Source organism: Solanum pennellii, chromosome 12, assembly GCF_001406875.1.
Source record: "Solanum pennellii chromosome 12, SPENNV200".
Lineage (NCBI taxonomy): Eukaryota > Viridiplantae > Streptophyta > Magnoliopsida > Solanales > Solanaceae > Solanum > Solanum pennellii.
In genome coordinates, this window is record NC_028648.1 from 62,117,649 (window position 1) to 62,124,780 (window position 7,132).

A 7,132-nucleotide genomic window follows, 5' to 3' on the forward strand; every position below is an offset into this window, starting at 1 on the left:
TCAATATTTAATATATATATATATATATATATATATATATATATATATAAGTTTGTATTGTAAAAGTTGAGAGTGTTACAAAATGTCCTTATGAAAAGGACATTAGACAAGGTGTTGACTCTAAACAATGTTTGTATGACACAAAATTGTAAGAAGTTGGAACAAAATATTGAGAAAAGAATACCTCGTGAAGAAATTCTTAAACTCAATAGTTTTATTTGTTCTTACTTGCTCGAGTAAAAGTTTATGGCATGAGCACTTGGGACATGTCAATTAAAAAAGAACCTAGTAAGGAAAACTGATCAACTTAGAAGTTTTGTCTAACTTTGAGTGCACTAAATAAAAATGTCAAGTTTGTGTGGAATCTAAGTATGCGAAGCATTCTTACAAATTTGTTGAAAGGAATTCTAATCCCTTCAAATTCATGTACACTGACATTTGTGATATGAAGTCAATACCATCTCATGGTGGGAAAAAGTATCTGTTACTTTTATTGACAATTGCATTAGAAACGACTATGTCTATTTGTTGAATGACAAGGATGAAGCTATACAAACGTCTAGACAATATAATATTGAAGTTGATTATCAGTTGGGAAAAAGATAAGAAGTGATAGGGATAGAGAGTATAAATCTCATTCTGCAGAAATGTGCTGCAAAAGTGAAATTGTACATCAATTTGTGTCCCTATTCATCTCAATCTAATGAAAAATTTAATATTAAAATAAATTATGAAGGCATTATTTATAAGATTGGGGTTAACACAAAACTTTTGTGGAGGAACTATCCTTACTGCAAAAGGGAACAACAAAAAGCTTTCTCTTTTCATAAAGAAAGGAATTTTACTTGTTCAGGACACAATCTATTTAATAGGAGAAATAGAAAGGAAGGAAATCCAACTTGAAATATTTCAAAGTGTGGGGGTGTCTATCCAAAGTCCAAGTTCCTATTCCTAAAAGAATTAAAATAGGACCTGTGACTGTGGACTGTAAAATTAGACTTGAGTAGTCGAGACAATTGTCTAAAAGTCCTAGGAAAGAAAAAAGGATAATGTACTTATTAAAGAGATTCATAGGCGTAGTAAATGTCAAAGGACATTTACTTCCTTCGAATAAGATTTTATAACATTTCTTATGTCTTGTGTAGACTTATCGTTTGGAAAGATGGTGTCAATAGTGAGATTGATGCAATCTTGAGCAACCATATTAATTGCAAGTTAATTGATATTCTTCTACAAAATAAACCTTTGGGTTCAAAGTGAATCTTTAGAAGGAAAATAATAGTTCATGGAACTATTGACAAATCTAAAGCAAAACTTTGTGTCAAAGGCTTTAGGCAAAAACAAGGTTTTGATCTTGTCGTGATATATACTCATTTTCAACTAGAATTACATCCATTCGGATGCTAAAATTATAAGTTGTGGTATATGACCTCAAAATTAATCAAATGAATGGAAAAAACATTCTTAAATGTAGAATTGGAGGAAGAAATTTACATGGACAATCCAAGGGTTTGTGGTTCCGGATAAATAAAAGAAAGTTTGCGAACTTGTTAAGTCACATTATGGAGTAAAACAAGCATCCAAGCAATGACATAAGAAATTTGAGCAAACCATGTTGATAAATGGATTTAAGAATGACGGAAGGGATAAATGTTTTCACATTAAAATCACAAAGGTCATTGTTTGTTTGTATATTGGTGATATGATGATCATCAATAGAAACACTAATGACATAAATGCTACTAAACTTATGCTAGAAAGCAAGTTTGGAATGAAAAATCATGGAGTTGCTGATGCGATCTTAGGTATAAGAATCCTTAGAACTCCATAATGTTTAGCATTTTCACGGTCTCATTGCATTGAAAAGATACTTGACTATTTCAAATATTTGGATTTCAATATTATTAAGTCTCCAATAAATGTGAGCTTTACATTTCAAAAGAGTAAAAGCGAAAGTGACTCTTGTGCTAGAGGATTGGGAAGTATGGTGTATATCATGAAGTGTGCGCGATCAGATATAGAATTTGCTATTAATAAACTTAGTCGGTTCACAAGTGATCCTAATCAAACTCATTACATGGCAATAAATAGAGTTTTGGAGTATTTAAAAAAATACTTAAAACTATGCCTTGCATTATAACAATATCCAGAAGTATTAAAAGGATATAGTGATGCAAATTGGATCATCGGACAAATGAAGTAAAATTCACGAGTGGATATATATTTAATATTGATAGAGGAGCAGTCTCTTGGAAATATTTCAAAAGAGACATGTATCGCTAGCTCTATAATGATCTTTGAGCTAGGAGCTCAATATAAGGTCGGTGAATAAGTTGAAAGACTCAGAAATTTCTTGATAGATATTTTGTTGACCCAAACCATTGACATTAGTATGCATACACTTTGATAGTCAAGATGCAATAGGTAGGGCATGGAGATGTATAAGGAGAAGTCTCCTCATATAGGATTTAGACATGATAACGTTAAAAAACTACTCTCTAGTGGAATTATCAGAATTGACTATGTAAAGTCAAAGGAAAATGTGTCGGATCCACTTACAAGAGGCCTAACTAGAGGGAAAGTTGAAAGATAATATAAGGGAATGGATTTAAGGCTTAGGACAAGTCATCATGGTGGTAACTCTATCTAGTAGACTGGAAATCCCAAGACCTAGATTTAAGGAAAAAAACAAAGTTGTGAATAACGCTTTAACATTGTCAACCAACTCAATCCATTCTCATGATGAAGACAATGCTCAAGAACAAGAACACAACATAAAGGGTTGTTAATGAGTTAATAAAGCTTAATTATTTTAATGATTTGCTATGTTTGGCAAAGTTGACCAAATATTGTATCTACGCTATAACACGATTAGAAATCACCTATGTGAGTGTGAGGTGTAAGACGCTTCAAAGAGAATCATTGTCAAAATCCTATTTTCTATACACTCATGAAACCAGGAGGTGTTCATGGCTGAAACGAACACAACCGTAAAAATCATTAATGGTAAATGGTTAATTGTGTAACATATGGTTGTCTAGGTATCCACCATAGATCAACGGTTCAATGATATTGCATCTGCCAATTGACCGAGTATATCCGACATACGTTCACTACTGAAAGTCCAAGTGGAACCTACTTATCTCGATGCTTTTATGTAGAGATACTATCACTAATAATGACTTGAGAAAACTTTTCCACTTTTCACAATTCATATTTGTTATCACAACAACAATACAGTGAAAAGGAGTTTAAGAAATATTCTGAATTAGTTACATGTCATATACTTATTGTTGATCAGAAAAATACTTCATTGATGAAAAATCATGAAGCTCGTCCTACTTGTTCTGCTTCATTCGCTAAAGAAAATTTTGTAGACGCACATAATCAATGTGAATCAATACAAAATAATTATCCCGATCATTGACGTGAATGAGGACGCGGTATAGGATGAAATAGTTATCGTCATTATGGTAGAATGTATATTTATCACGGATATGATATGAAAGGTCACTAGGCACGTGAATGTCGTACGCCTTGTCATTTTGTGAAACTTTATAAAGCCTCTCTCAAAACAAAAGATAATAATATGTCGGCACACTTGTCTTTTCAAAATTATGGGGATGAAGAAACTCCCTCAAATAAATATGATAATATTGAGAGAAATTTTACACATAAATTAAAGCTGATGACTTTGAAGCCTCCCAAATATTACTTATTTCAAAGATGATTATTTTTATGAGAGTATTGATTGAAGAACTCGTCATCTAAGTGAGGATAAATTTATAAGAATAGTTGTTGTTTTTATTTTATGTTTGCAACAATTTTGTTCCTTCATAATGCTTTTGTTACGGTATTATGTCTTACAAATTTCTACATTTTTGCCCGATTTCATAAAGTTGTGGGTTTTTCACATTTTTATATTCTATTTTTTATTTTTATGAAGAATTTGAAAAATTTCCAGTCATTACTTAGATTCAAAATCAAGCATGATTATACATATATCTTTTAGATAGCGCAACAACACACACTATTCTAAGAGATATTAGAACACTTAATAACTAACACGCTACAAAATAAAGGGCAAGATATATTAGAACAATTAATAACTAAGGAACCTTAAAATATATGGCAAAAATTTATATCTTTAAATTTTCTAAAAATGACAAGAAGTATTAGAATTATTAATAACTAAAGAACATAAAATATATGGTAAGTGGTATTTGTCTTACTAATTTCTACATTTTAGTACAATTACCTAAAGTTGTTTGTCTTTAACATTCTTATATTGTTTTTTATTTTTATTTTTATTTTTATGTAGAATATGGAAATTCCTAGTAAAAATATATTAGAACAGTTAATAACTAAGAATTCTTAAAATATATGGCAAAAAGATTATATTTTAATTTTTTTTAAATGGCAAGAAATATTAGAACTATTAATAACTAAAGAACATAGAATTTATGGTAGGTAGTAATAGGAGAAATAAGAAATAAAGGAGTACCAAAATGTATGGTAAGAGAAATACAAAAATTATGTGGTAAGTATATTATAAAACTTAATAATTAAGTAGTCCTAAAATATATGGTAAAAAGTATTTATGAAAATTAATAATTAAGTAGTTCTAAAAATATATGATACGAAGTGGCACCAACACTAAACCCTGCGGTGGGAGAACCAAAACTAAAGAAAAACTACAGCATTTAAACTACAAAAGCAGCTTAAATAACTAAATTAATGAAGTTCTTATAAAACTCCAGCAACATTCTAAAGAACTAACTAAAATTCAGAAGATTTAACATAGAACCTGAAAGTCAATGTAACAAACATCTAAGTAACATAACTACGTTTACATAAGAAAGGAAATAATCCTAACTAAAGAACTCTTACTAATAACTAGTCTATGTCTTGAATGTGGAAAGAGACTCAAAGAAAATCTAAAGCAGCCCGAAAGATGCTAGGTCACCCTTGGATTTCAATAAAATCACAAATTTTTATGCGAGGTTTGCGTATAACCACTGAAAGATGCCCTGTACACATAAAAAGTAAGAGCATATACAGAATCAGTACATAATCACTGTGTACTGGCATGATTGCACGACTATTCCGCTAGTGTAACATAAGCAAGCCATCCCAACATTATAACCATGTAATATATCAAATATAAAAATTTTGATTAATGCATGTTTAACATTATACATTTTATCACAAGTAGTTGATCCTCTCATGGAAACCAAACTTAAACTGTTAGTGCACCGATACGTGTTACCCAGCCAAGTTAGCTTGTAAAACACAACAATTTGATCCCATTTTTATGTCAGAACGTGGCAACCGTCCCATTTAGTTATGCTACAACATGACAATCTGATCTATCAACACACCACAATAACATTCACAAGTATATTCTCAATAATCATACAATCAAGAAGTGGTTCATGCCATATAATCATGTGCTCATACTCATCTAAAATTAGTGTGATCAACATGCAAGATCCACTTACATACATGCATCATAATAAAGCAAGAACAAACATATATGGCACAATCATAGAATCACAACCATTAGATAGCTCAAAACAAGCTTGAACCGTAAGAAACTTGATTCTTCCCTTTCCGGATTCGTTCCGCTTGTTCGTGGTCTACAAACAATCAAGGTAATATAAGAGTCAATAGATAATCACTAATTATTTGGATTACTAACAATACTAACAAACCCTAGATCATCCCATGATCCGATTAAGGTTGTTTCCATCATGAATTCTGAGATCAATCCCTTTTCCATCAATATTAACCCATTCTATTGCACTTTACATATCAAAAAATGAATTCAAGGAATGAAAAGCTTACCTTCAGCCTTAAGAATGGTAAAAAACGAGTAAGAATCGCATGTGATTCGTTCTTTAGCTGTAAAAGTTGAAATGTGACAAATAAGGTCATTTAGGAATTTATTAACGACATTGATTCATGCTTGACCCGTCACAGCGTCACTCATCCCGCCACAGCGGTGACGCTAGAGTGAACAATCCACTTGCCAGAGCGGCATTCCCGAACCAGTGAGCTATTAAAGACTTTAGTCCCGTCGAGCCTATCACAATGCCCAAATCCAGCCGTAGCGTCTCTGCCAAGGAACCATAACTTGGCACAAAAGAGGCATAAACGAAACAAAGAGTTCCTTCAACATTATGAAAAATCCCACTTCATAACACAATTTCAACTAACAATACTCAAAAAATACCTTTCAAGCCAAGGGTGATTCCCAGAGATTTACTTACCCAAATACAATTTCGTAAGGTCATATGGATTGCTTAACACGTTATCTATCTAAGAATTAAATCAAAATCATAAACATTCCACCTGATTGCTGTAAGATTACTCTAGAGTTTAAGTGCGTCGATTTCGTCCAAATCTCGACCAAGTTGGGAAATTTCCAGATTTTACGAAAAAGTTTTTGGACCCAAGATTTCTCCCCATTGAATTTTCTATTACAACGGAACCTATTCATTACATTGAGAAGGTAAATTTCATACCTAAACTATCAATTTTTTTGTGAGAAACACATCTATCTCTTTTATACCACTGTGATCATGGTTTGTGTAATACACTCTCTCTTTTATTTTAAAAAATTATCGCATCACATTACACATGGGTAAAATATTCAACATTGACAAAAATTAAACAAATTATTAGTATTATTAAAAATAATTATCCAAGAAAGTTAATTTTTCTTTTATAAAATAAAATATAAAATAATTTTCTTACCCCTCCTCCTTCTTGGATTTTTTTACTTCATCCCCCACCCCTCAAATACTAATTTAAGTATTATTTTATTTTTTAAAAAATAATTCTATCTACCCACCTAATCATCCGCTTTAAATTTTTTGTTCATTTTGTCTTAGATATATACAAATCAAAAATATTTTTTTAACTTGCCACCGCAAGATTTTTTAAATTTCTTATTTGTTTATGTTATATTCGATACACTAGTATAATTTTTTCTAAAACTATATGTACATGCATATTTAACACAAAATGAAAAAAACGTAAAAATAACATAAAAAATAGGAACAGAGGGTCAAAATAGTATGTGGTGGATTTTTTATTTATTAAAAATAAAATATTGTTTTTTTTTGGG